Raw genomic sequence first — 14,741 nt, 5'->3', positions numbered from 1 at the left:
AATAATTAATAATATAAGATAGAAAAAAATATACAGTTTATCAAAAAAATCTCACAGTACTACAAATTTAAAAAATACTAAATTTCACAAGGGCATCGTGGTGTCCGTGGCCGTTTGGACCTTCTCTCGAAAGTCATTAATAGTCACTCCTGCTCCTATGTCACCTATGATGGTTTCTTTCCTATATCAGTAGACGTCTTCTGAGTATGCATCTCATGAATAACAGATACTGTTGGAGCATCTACGAGCTGAGTCACCCCTTCAATCTCGTCATTTGGATCCAACGATGAGTCTGTAACAAAAAGATCAAACTACTTAGATAAACAATCATGATACCAACTTGGACTCAGTGCTGTCATCTGGGGCATGTAGGAAGATGAAGGCCCTAGCATCTGTAGATCAAAAAGTGGTGGCATATGTCCAAATGACATTTCTAAGGTATTTTTTTTCTTCACTTAAACCTTCGATGCGTGATATTTTTTATTTATATTTTTTAAACCAATTATTTTGGATGCGTGATATATTTTCTCATTATTATTTATATTTTTTTATGCATGATATTATTTTTTTAAACTAATTTAGATAGCTCTTTTAATGTGATAGTTTATTCTCCAACTTTTCGAGACACATTTGAAGATCATGACATACCATATAGCATCCTAACACTTGAAATTAAACAAGTAAAATATCTAAAACTCTGATAGAAATAATAATTAATAATATAAAATAGAATAAAAATATAAAGTTTACAAAAAAAATCTCACAATACTACAAATCTAAAAAATACTAAGTCCCACAAGGGTATCGTGGTGCCCGTGGCTACTTGGACCTTCTCAAGAAGGTCCTCAACGGTCCCTTCTACTCCTGTGCCACTTATGATGGTCCCTTTTCTATATCAATGGACGTCTCCTGAGCATGCATATCAAGAATAACAGATGCTGCTGGAGTATCTATGAGTTGAGTGACCCTCTCAACCTTCTCATCTAGATCCAATGATGGATCTGTAATAAAAAGATCAGATCACTCAGATAAATAGTCCTGATGCCAACTCGGACTTAGTACTGTCATCTAGGGCATGTAGGAAGATAAAGGCCCTGGTATCTGTGAATCAAAAAGTGATAGCATATATCCAGCATGTAGCGATGACATCTGCGAAATACATGATGCTGGCATATCTGAAATATATGGTGATGGTATATATCTCATATTTGACGCATAGGATGCTCCAATCATCGTCAATGTCCCTAAACATAATCTCTCCATCTCCCATAGTATCTGAATCTACTCGTCCTCGTCAGTCGTAGATAGAGCACAATGATGTATCCAACATAAGACCCGACAAATGATCAATCTACATAATAAAAAAAATTAGCAATACATTATAGATTATAAAATAAAGATATAATGTAATTATATAAAATATTTTACATTAATGATGAGAAATAAAATGAAGACTTAATGAATTGAAATTGAATATGAGATTGACATAAGATATAATTTTTAAGACCTTACCAACACGCGCACAGTAGAACTCTCACCCTCGTATTCTGAAACTGCATATTGAGACTGCCTGATGACCAATACTGTCATGCTAAGAAATTAAGCCATGTAGTCCTCGATATATGGATGACTTCCTAATATATCATCACTATAAACTATATGATCTCGTCGTGCATTTCAAATGGTGATATACTCTGCATGTCTGATATGCCAGTCAATATGAGCTCTCCCTCGTCAATCAATACGATGAAGTCACTGACTGATATCAAACTACTCTGGGATGCTCTGAATTCGGCCAAATTATCATAGCACACAATCTGAAAAGTGCCACTCTACCATATCAAAATAAATAAGCGACACCCTAGCAGTCTATATATCATGTCCATCTGTGCAAATCTATGGTAATATGGATAATATCTAATCTGTGTATGGCTTCCACAAAAACTGATAGAGTTAATAATAATGTCGGATTAGTAAGTTTATTTTTTAATAGACTATGAATACAATAAAATGATATTTGTACATAAATTAAAATTATCCGTCTATATGTATCAGTCGATGTATCCAGCTGACATCTATAAACTCGTGCCACTTTTATCGACACATGGTGAATGTTGAATATAACGTTCCATCTGCTTGATAGTATGTTCACATTAATTGAATTTCATCGGATTAAAAATAGTAGTAAGTTGTAAGTAATGGATTAATATTTGTATACCTATATCTCCAAAGTGTGTCTAATCTGAATGGAACATCAGGGTCGTGCTGCTTTAGTGGCATCTCAAGCAACTATCTCCATAATGGACTAATAGTCGGCATCCTCTCCCATGCCCAAATCTGTCAATTCCAAAAAAAATATATATGATATGCCCAATTAGAGCTATAATAGAATGTAGAAAATTAAAATTTATATATCACATACTTGTAATAATACAAAATAACCACTGATCTTTGATTGGTCTACCACAGAACCCCGACATATAGCCCTATATAGGCAAGCTATTACTGCACTGCCCCAAGTGAGCCTACGAGTGAAATCTAAATCCTCTAATAATGGTAAAAACATCAACTTCACCTTGTTAGATAAAGTATCAGGCAAAAGGACACCTCCTAGTAATCGCAGTACGTAGCCCCTGACATACTGTCGCATCATTTTCTCTGGTGCATCATCTCCAATATGCAAATATCGATAATGATCATCCAAACACTCTATCTTCAATCGTGAATGATCAAAAAACTATGCTTCTAGCTAAAATCCTAGTAATCGGTAGCATATATCCTGCCACTCTAGAATGCTAAGAGTAGGATCAGCTCCTATAACTACCTCACCATCAACTGATAGTCTGATGAAGACCTAACATCTTGTAACATGATGATCGTCTCATCAAATGGAAGATGAAATGTGGGTGTCTCTGGATGCCATCTCTCAAGTAAGGTAGTAATAAGACTAACATCCATCTGTATCTGCCTAGTTCGATACACTCTATAAAATTTCAGATAGCGTAAATAATCTATAACTCTATCTAACATATCCTCCATCCTCCATATGTCAGCATCGACTCATCGTAATCGAAGGTATCTAGGCTCCTGCAATAAGATAAAATAATTAGATAACATATATCTCTTAAACAAGATTTTTTTTACAAAAATATAAATAGTAAGATTAGGAATAGAATGCTTACATTGCCATCTAAGATGGCCTGTGAGTGATGGATCTCCTGCAATGTAAGAATACTGCGGTCTCGAAGGTCCGAATGCCATCCTTTGTAAGCCATAACACACTAATGACTCTAAAACAATAATATACATCTCAAGTGTATTAAACCATGAGAAATATGATACTAATTCATTTCATGGTAAATATAACTCTACAATCATACATAGAATAATGGATAGAATAATACACAATTCTGGACATAGATTACATAATAGTTCAACTATCAAAAATACATAAAATAATACATAACTCTATAAATACATAGGATAATATATCTACTGCCCTTAATGTCTTCCACTGCTTGAAATTGATGTGTGTGAAAGTAACCTAGAATAGCGACAATGATCATAACTTTGTTCCTTACAAATGTCACAATGATTCTTACTTCTTATTTGCCTATCATCCATCTCATTTCACAGCCTTGTTGACTTTGGTCTGTCTTTCTGCTTAGGTCTCAAACAATGATAATCAGAAATACATGTGAACATATATGTGGACATCACATAGTCTTTATGTGGTAATGGATAAAATTCACCACTCCGAGCATTCATGTATGCCGCAATTGTGTATGCATCATCTACAAATCCATTAAAATGTACCGTAATTTTTTGGCACACAGCTAAATATATGAACAAGGATATCTATAGATGCTTCATTTTCTATAAGAATATTTTCTGTCACTCAAAGTCACAGTTTGAGAATTTCTTCTATCTCTTAACCCTATACTTGCTCTCTTCATAAGCACTTCATATACGTCTCGTTGGATATTGAATGCTGTTACAATATCATCTTCATGCAAATGAGGTTCAAGTTCTCCGACAATATCAAGCTAATTATCTTCATCACCATCTTCATCTTCATCATTATTACTGTCCTCATCAAGCCATTCTTCATCAGTCTCATTCTCCTCTGATTCAAAACCTCGATTATCAGAATTTATTTCAGTACTGACCCAATCATCATCCTCCATTTGAGTGTTATATCCCACACTTACTACTACTTCCAGTATAGGAGAAGTCACTAGGAGAAATTACCATACGAGAAGTCACTATAAGAATTTGAATAATTAGATAATTAGAGCCAACAGTATTAGAATACTATTTTGCAAACATGGCCTCAACACTAATGGTTCGCACCATTGGACTTATGAAAGATGAAGAAGATCCAGGAGTATTGTCCTCTTAGGTTAAAAGCCTACTAAAGTATCCAAACCTCGGTACCATTATTTGAGTAGTATTTTCAGTAGATGGTACATCTTTTCTTTTAATATATAATTCAATATATCGATATTCTAAAAATTTTAAAGAAAATATCAGTATTTTTTGGATATCTTCATCATCATCAATTGAAACTAAGATATACTTGCTCTGTATTAACTGTCCTGATAAATTAGGAGATCTCTACCTCAATTTGATTTCATATTTTTCTATCTATAGGAATACCATTGTATAGATGGTCTAATAATTCTTAACGTGATAATGATGAAGATAGTCTAACCATCCGCCTTGCAAGCTGACTATACTGCATGCTATCTTTGCCATTTTTTACTGTACCATCATAATATATATAATAGTAGACGAACCCAAGCATTGGTCATTTTCTCAAAAAATTTTGATAATATTAAAATCAAAATATTTAATATTAATAATTATTTTAATAAAATGACTTACATAATAAATGCATCCTATCATCAACTAATAGATAAAGATAGGTTCTATCCCATTCGAAAATTATATTGATTCTATAGGTAATTACAGTAATCAAATGATACGCAATAAGATTCGAAAAAAAATTTTGACAGTATTTTCTCTTAGTTTTTTCCACATGATTGAAGATGTGCCAGGAGAACTAAAAAAAAATACTATTCAAAATTTTTCTCGAATCCTCTGTGTATCATTTGATTACTATAATTACCTATAGAATTAATTATAATTTTCAAACTATCCAAAATGGACAGTCAATTGATCAATATACATAATTCTCCCATCTGTATAAAAATATATAAATGTACGGATGCCGTGAAATATATACATTAATTAAGAGATGGGTCTATGGTTCTATGCAATGCAATATATTTAAATTTTTAAATTAATCATCAACCATAGTATCGAATGGCATTGCAAATGGGTCGGGATGGATCAGGCACTATCTCTAATCGAGCTCGGTCCGAAAATTCTTTTCAGACTATGGATTGGACTTTGGCCCAATAATTTTAGAAAACATCATATTCAAACCCACTTTCAATAATATAACAAACAATATTAATATATGAATAGATATATTAAATTAACGAATACATTAGCAAAAAAAATGACTGAAAGAGTTTGGGAGGAGAGAGAAAAGGAAGAGAAAGGAGGGTGCGGTGTGGGTGGTGGGGGGTTTGGGCAGAGGGGAAAGGGATGGGAGATAGGGCCGTAGGGTTGGGGGAGGGGGATGGGGGCACGGCATCGGGAGATAGGGCCATGGGGTTGGGGGGTAGGGGAGGGGGCAGTCGGCAGGGGGGTGTCAGATGGGGAGAGGAGGGGGCATCGGGCAGCCGACTGGTCGAACAGAGGGAGAGAGAAGAGAGGGCCGACGAGGGGGTGGTGGGGTCGGGGAACAAAGAGGGGAAGAGGGGGATGGGGAGAGAGAAAGAAGAGGGGCGGGGGGGTGTCGGATGGGAGGGGGAGGGGGTGTCAGATGAGTGGCCAGCCAGGCAGAGGGAGAGAGAAGAGAGGGCTGGCAGGGGGAGGGGCAGCAAGCGGGGATGAGGGGGCAGCCGACGGGGGCAGGGGTGGTGTCGGATGGAGGGAGGAGGGGGGTGTCAGATGGGGGAGGAGGAGGCAGCCGGCGGGGGCAGGGGGTGTCGGATGGGGGGAGGAGGGGCGTCACGTGTTGGGGGAGGAAGAGAGGAAGAGGGAGAGTGAAGGAAGAAGAGAAGAGAGGGGGAAGGGGGCGGCGGCTTACCAGAAGGGAATGGGGGCGGGAAGTCGTCGGAGAAGAAAGAGATGGGGATGTCGTTAGAGAAAGAGGCGGCGCGGGAAGAGAAAGGATTTTTTTTATAGAAACAATATAAACGCCATTGTGAATGGTGTTTTTAAAAGTGCCATTCATAATGGCATTTTTAGGAATACCATTCACAATGATGTTTTTCTTGTGGTCTTTTTTTTTTTAGAGTCCACATAGGCCAGCTAGTTGAGGACCATAAAAATGCCATTTGGAATGGCGTTTTATCCATAGAAAATGTCATTCCAAATGATATTTTTCTATTTTGCATTGCTCTGATAAAAAAGTTGAAATCTGTATTAAATTGATAAAAAAAATTTTAAATTATATTAGTATGGTAAAGGACTAAATGCACCTTTCTGATCTTTTCTAGAATCTTCGAGCTCGTGCCTAGTCACTCATTTCCTTGTTTTTTTGGCTTGACAGCAACGATAATCTCTAAGTCAAATGGACGCTATGGCAAATATCCCAAACATACTTCAAAAAGTGACCTTTAGGTAGAATTGTGGATAGCTCCATTATAGCCAATGTTTTAAACACTAGTACCCATACCCTTACCATTTTCCATCAAAATGATACCATACTGATACGATATCGGTACCGACAATATATACCAAAGCTGACAATTTTCAAAAAAAAAATTGAAAAACCATTTGTCACGCCCCCGACCCGAGATTTTGAATCGAGGGTCATGGCAACCGCCGCATACTCATAGAAAACTCTTCCCATAAGCATGCAAGGCATCTTATCATACTATTCTAAAACAACAGCGGAATAATTAGTCAACAATTTAAATCTAAAATATAACGACCTAAACTTTTTCTTTAATATCTCAATAAATTCAACAACGATTCAAAGGCTTTGCATCAAATTCAATAAGCCTTTCAACTTAAAATAAAAGTATGAAGATACTGCTTCTGATCACTCTTCCATTTATATCTTGTATCATCTTAATTCTTCAACATCTGTAAAAACAGTAAAATAAGAGGTAATGAGCTAGATAGCCCAGTAAGCAATGATCACTTCTCAACAGATTTCATCAGGCATATAAGTAAATAATCATTTATAGAAAATAAGCATACAGAGTTCATCAATTCAAAATCAATTTCAATTATGCAATATAATTCATGCCAAATTCATTTCTTTTTCGAAAATTTAAGTTTCTTTCGAGATTTCAATTTCTTTTGTTCTTCAATTTCTTTTCGTCAACCATGAGCTATGACCACATTATCCCTGTGGCAGGGTCATAATACCGCGTATCTGTTTGCGGTGGGCTGCGAATCATCTGGCAGCCAAGTCCTTTGGAACCGCTGGTCTAACTGGCGGTTTTGTCGCTGGTCTATCTGGCGACATGTCGCTGGTCTTACTGGCGACATAAAACCCTCAGGACAGTCAATTGCCAACGTATATGCCCCCGTTGGCGGGGTCCTCAACACAGTCAGGTTGTCAATTCTTATTGTTTCTTATATCATAATTCTTCATAAATCATGTTTCATATTCTAATTTCGATAATAAAATATATAATCATGTAGTATCGAAATCACTCAATATAATGCATCATAAAATCAATATATTCAATCATGCTTCATCATAACATTTCAAATAAGATATTTTCATAACAAAATACCATTCATCCAATTCATGCATCGTTTCACAAATCATGTCAGAAGAATACATTATAATTTGCCGATAAATCTAGAAAAAGTGAAACATTACTTACCTCGAATGCATTCCAATAAATCCATATAATCCTATAAATTTTCTTCCAAAAATTCTGTTCGTAGATCATATCGTGATATCCATGGTCAAACATCCACAATCCTATACAGAATCAATTTGAATAATTAGAAAGAATACGAATACCATATTTCAACAGTTTAGATTGGGTCCGATCATCTAATTTTATCTAATCAAAATCTAATTAGGACCTAAACGATCCAAAGTTTGACTATCAGATCAAATCGAATTCGAAATGATAGGATCGAGATTTCTTCATCGATTTCATAAAATCAAGTAGAGAGAGAAAATCAGAGGAGAGAGAATTCATGAGGTACAATTTGAATTGATCAGGTGACACAATCCAACATTACGATTGGTCCAATATCTCAATTGGTGAAATCAACATGATCAAATCAAGTCATGGCTAAATCGGGATCATGGATGATCAAATCTAAAGATTCATGGTCTGATTAGAGTAGGTGCCAGTACGTTGTCTGACAATCATGGATCAGGGTTCTTCATTAGAATCAGATCAGACTTATTAAAAGAAATTTCTTCATTCACTAACCTTTTTTTTTTAGAGAGAGAATCAATCAAGAGAGAGAATATTTTAGAGAGAGAAAATTCTAGAGAGAGAAAATTCTAAAGAGAGAAAACTCATCTTGAATTCTTTAAATAATATGATTCAACAAATTCGATCGATCAGATCAAATCATGCTAAGATTATCATGTGGACAATTCAATAAGATCATGAGAAATAAAATCTAAAAATATTTGATCTGATCAAAGTGGATGTCGGTGTACCGTCCGACGATCACAGATCAAAAATCCATCACGAGGATTATTTAAATTCATCATCATTCTTCTCAAAATTCTAAAAATCTTAGGAGAGAGAAATAATCTAGAGAGAGGATTCTAGAGAGAGAAAGTAGAGAGAGAAAGTCTAATTCTAGAGAGAGAAAATACTAGTTCAGGCTGAAGAGAGAGGGAAGAGAGAGAAACTCTCTTTCTCATATTTTATTATTTATATCATTATTTATTAATTAATTTAATAATTTTTCTTTTCTTTTCTTTTCTTTTTTTCTTTTCTTTTTCTTCTTTTTTTTTTCTTTTTCTTCATGGAAGAGAGAGGAGAGAAAATCCTATTTATTATTATTATATTATTATTATTTTATTTTTCTTCTTTCTTTTTCTCTTTTTTTTTTTCCTTTTCCTTTTTTTCTTTTTCTTTTTCTTCTTTTTCTTTTCTTTTTCTTTTCTTTTCCTTCTTCTTTTCTTTTTCTTTTTCTTTTCCTGGTTCTTCCCATGCCGGAATAGAGGACCGGCGTGGCCCATGTTTTGCCGGGCCGTTCAGGCCACGGCCGCCACGGCGGAGGCCGGCGGCCGACGGGGGCCACTCCCCCGGTTACGGAGGGGCGTGGCCGGCGATCAATTCCGATCGCCGGCGCCAGAGATTTCAAGGAAAAGAGACTCAAAAACAGAGTCTCTTTCCCGTCAGTAGATTGGCGACATTCGTCGCCGGCCACCGCGCACAAACGCATGGGGGAAAGAGGAAGGAAGGGAGGAAAAAGTGAAGGACTTACCACGACCTCCTGGGACTTCGTCGGCGGGCAATCACGACGGAATTCACAACGGTGTCCGCGGCTCTTCTTCGGGAAAAACGGAGAGAAAGAGAGAGGGAGGAGGCCGTTCTTCGGTCTCAAGGGGGAGGATCTACTTATAGAGGACCCTAGGACTCCGAGGGGTCCTAGGAGTCCTGATTCCGTCCGGATTTCACCGGAGAAGGAGACTCCCATCGGGAGTCTTCTTCCCGATTTTGAATTCCCCTATTTTTTTTTTTTTTTTTTTGGGCTTTGATCGACTGGCTGGGCTGGGCTATCACATTCTTCACCCCTAAAAAGAAATTTCGTCTTCGAAATTTTTCTTGCTTGAGTCTTCATACTTTCTTACTTGAATCTCATCCACAAATATTCTAATTCTTGATATAAATTCATTCTTAAATCATTTCATAAGAAAAAGTCGGTACATCAAATATCTATCTGAAATGGAACCATTCATTTTCTTATTTATCAAGATCCACGTCTCAAAGATTTTCAATGTTTCAAGATTTCAAAATTATGATCTTATTTTCTGTAAAAATTAACATTCAATATCTCATGACTCAAATTAAAATCAAATCTATCTCTTGTGAATAGAAGAGGATCAATGTCTCTATTCTTGCATAAGAACTTCATTCATCATCATCATTCATCATTTTTTTTTATATTTATTTCAAAATATTTATCACTCTTAATTTCAACCCATCATAAGATAGGAAAAACATACTTATGTGAATCATTTAATGATATCACAATCAATCAAAATTCAAAAATATTTCTCTTATTCATACTTTCAAAGGTTTTGATTTATCATTTCAATCTCATTCTTAAACTTTTGATATTTTATTTCTCGATGCAACTTCATCATTAAGTCATTTCATAAAGATCAATATCATCATTGTTGATTGAATCAATATCACTATTTCTAGTCATCGAAATTTTCTTACTCAAACCCTCAAACTCTTAAATATTCTAAGTATATCAATTTTCTTTATCTAAATATTAACATCTCTTAATTAATTGATTCATTATCAAATTATGAATAACTCCAATCCATCTTTTGTAGAACAATCGTCAATATCAATAGATAACCTTAATCTTTTTCATTCAGTCGGAGAAATAATAATAATCAAAAGAGTTCAAACTTCAAATTTCATTATACTCTGGAGATAATTATTTGAGTATACTAATCTAAGATCAAAATCATCATTCGATAAACGATCTCAAATTCTTTCTAATAAATAAAAAAATTATAAAATTTAATTTTAGGATATTCTAAATCTAAAATCAAAAATCAAAGGTCCACTCATCCTAGAATTAGGATGTTAATTATTTTTGTAGCATAGTAGGTTGAAGCACTACTTTTAAAAGTCACATTAGGATATCTAAAATGATTCAAAATTTTAAAATATTATTCTTTCTAATGTCAATAAATTTCTTGTATCAAACCATATCATCTATCATAATTCTTTAACTCAAAGAACCAACATTCCTGACTTACTCAAAGTAATCTAGATTACCATGCTTCTGCTGCGCACTCTGATCTAACAATCACAATTTCTTAGGTTCACAAAAAAAAAAAAAATTGATCAAATTATTTCTTTATCTTATCAATAGAAAAGATCTAAAATTTCAAATTTCAATTGAAGTCAAAGATTAACTTTCGATTCTCATTCATACTTTATTGGTGTACAAAAATCTTGATTAACCCTGGAGTTCAATATCATATTTAAACCATCATATAGATTTACTAAAATCAATATGAATCAAATCTTAATTCTCATATCACTTCAATTCAAAAATTTTCAAACCAAAAATCTTTATAAGTCAAATCAACGAGAAAAATCCTTCGATGTTCCACCAAATTTGGACATAATCTGAATATATATGAATTTCAAATCATTAATATTTTTTTTTCTAAAATTTCTATCATCAGGATCTTCAATATCTATTAATTATCCTTTCATAACAATCATACAAATTTCAAAAATCAAATCTCCATTTAATAGTAGATTCAATTAGGGACCTCGTTAACAAAAGCAAAGGAACTCAATATCAATTCCTAAATCCCAAATTTCTAAATTGTAAATTCACATGGATCCCTTAATCTGAAATAAATATAAATCAGATCTTTTATCTTAATCTAAAGATATCAATTTTTCATTAACAACCTCAACAATAATATCAGAAAATCTCTTGATCAATCTTAGATACGAAGTCTTTAAATTAAAATTTCATACACATCATGTAGTCTCCAAGAGACATAATAAGATCCATTATTTAGATGTAAGGATGATGATTAAAGCTTCCAGTATGATGAATATCCTATAATCTCAAAATCAATTTCATCAATAAGACATAGGTTTCTTTGCAATATCCTCAAATATGTATTCATCATAATATGCCACTTTATATATAATCCACATACCAAATTCAATTTCGATAAATATTCCAATCAAGCATCATAAAAGATTTTTCTTAGCCCATCTGGAATAACATTTTATTATCAAATCTTTATCTTGCCAATAATAGTCAATCTCTCAACTAGAAGTAATATCATAGTATTATTCTCACATCGAATTTGAACTTACGATTCACTTGAATAACCAATGATCAATTAATAAGCATAATGCACAATAAAATTTTATGTCAATCCTTTTGTGATTACTTTCGATCAGGATCTAACTAATCATATCATGATCCATAGATTATCCATCATATTTCAAACTCCATATGTCATGATCTCTTGCGATCTTTTTATACAAAATCTCAATATTTAATCAAAAATTTTTAAATATTTCTCCCCACTACAATCATCAAAGATCTACACTATAATGTCCCTGGTGTCTATCCACTTACACCCATTCTATATCTAATTCTATGTTTCATAATTCATTCACTTATGCTCTGATACCACTTTAATTGTCACGCCCCCGACCCGAGATTTTGAATCGAGGGTCATGGCAACCGCCGCATACTCATAGAAAACTCTTCCCATAAGCATGCAAGGCATCTTATCATACTATTCTAAAACAACAGCGGAATAATTAGTCAACAATTTAAATCTAAAATATAACGACCTAAACTTTTCTTTAATATCTCAATAAATTCAACAACGATTCAAAGGCTTTGCATCAAATTCAATAAGCCTTTCAACCTAAAATAAAAGTATGAAGATACTGCTTCTGATCACTCTTCCATTATATCTTGTATCATCTTAATTCTTCAACATCTGTAAAAATAGTAAAATAAGAGGTAATGAGCTAGATAGCCCAGTAAGCAATGATCACTTCTCAACAGATTTCATCAGGCATATAAGTAAATAATCATTTATAGAAAATAAGCATACAGAGTTCATCAATTCAAAATCAATTTCAATTATGCAATATAATTCATGCCAAATTCATTTCTTTTCTGAAAATTTAAGTTTCTTTCGAGATTTCAATTTCTTTTGTTCTTCAATTTCTTTTCGTCAACCATGAGCTATGACCACATTATCCCTGTGGCAGGGTCATAATACCGCGTATCTGCTTGCGATGGGCTGCGAATCATCTGGCAGCCAAGTCCTTTGGAACCGCTGGTCTAACTGGCGGTTTTGTCGCTGGTCTATCTGGTGACATGTCGCTGGTCTTACTGGCGACATAAAACCCTCAGGACAGTCAATTGCCAACGTATATGCCCCCGTTGGCGGGTCCTCAACACAGTCAGGTTGTCAATTCTTATTGTTCTTATATCATAATTCTTCATAAATCATGTTTCATATTCTAATTTCGATAATAAAACATATAATCATGTAGTATCGAAAATCACTCAATATAATGCATCATAAAATCAATATTTCAATCATACTTCATCATAACATTTCAAATAAGATATTTTCATAACAAAAATATCATTCATCCAATCATGCATCGTTCACAAATCATGTCAGAAGAATACATTATAATTTGCCGATAAATCTAGAAAAAGTGAAACATTACTTACCCTCGATGCATTCCAATAAATCCATATAATCCTATAAATTTTCTTCCAAAAATTCTGTTCGTAGATCATATCGTGATATCCATGGTCAAACATCCACAATCCTATACAGAATCCAATTTGAATAATTAGAAAGAATACGAATACCATATTTCAACGGTTTAGATTGGGTCCGATCATCTAATTTATCTAATCAAAATCTATTAGGACCTAAACGATCCAAAGTTTGACTATCAGATCAAATCGAATTCGAAATGATAGGATCGAATTTCTTCATCGATTTCATAAAATCAAGTAGAGAGAGAAAATCAGAGGAGAGAGATTCATGAGTACAATTTGAATTGATCAGGTGACACAATCCAACATTACGATTGGTCCAATATCTCAATTGGTGGAAATCAAACATGATCAAATCAAGTCATGGCTAAATCGGGATCATGGATGATCAAATCTAAAGATTCATGGTCTGATTAGAGTAGGTGCCAGTACGTTGTCTGACAATCATGGATCAGGGTTCTTCATTAGAATCAGATCAGACTTATTAAAAGAAATTTCTTCATTCACTAACCTTTTTTTTTAGAGAGAGAATCAATCAAGAGAGAGAATATTTTAGAGAGAGAAAATTCTAGAGAGAGAAAATTCTAAAGAGAGAAAACTCATCTTGAATTCTTTAAATAATATGATTCAACAAATTTCGATCGATCAGATCAAATCATGCTAAGATTATCATGTGGACAATTCAATAAGATCATGAGAAATAAAATCTAAAAATATTTGATCTGATCAAAGTGGATGTCGGTGTACCGTCCGACGATCACAGATCAAAAATCCATCACGAGGATTATTTAAATTCATCATCATTCTTCTCAAAATTCTAAAAATCTTAGGAGAGAGAAATAATCTAGAGAGAGGATTCTAGAGAGAGAAAGTAGAGAGAGAAAGTCTAATTCTAGAGAGAGAAAATACTAGTTCAGGCTGAAGAGAGAGAGGGAAGAGGAGAAACTCTTTCTCATATTTTATTATTTATATCATTATTTATTAATTAATTTAATAATTTCTTTCTTTTCTTTCTTTTCTTCTTTTTCTCTTTTTTTTCTTTTCTTCATGGAAGAGAGAGAGAGAAAATCCTATTTATTATTATTATATTATTATTATTTTATTTTTCTTCTTTCTTTTCTCTTTTTTTTTTCTTTTCCTTTTTTCTTTTTCTTTTTCTTCTTTTTCTTTTCTTTTTCTTTTCT

This window comes from Elaeis guineensis, chromosome 4 (assembly GCF_000442705.2).
Source record: "Elaeis guineensis isolate ETL-2024a chromosome 4, EG11, whole genome shotgun sequence".
Lineage (NCBI taxonomy): Eukaryota > Viridiplantae > Streptophyta > Magnoliopsida > Arecales > Arecaceae > Elaeis > Elaeis guineensis.
This window is presented reverse-complemented; position numbering follows the sequence as displayed.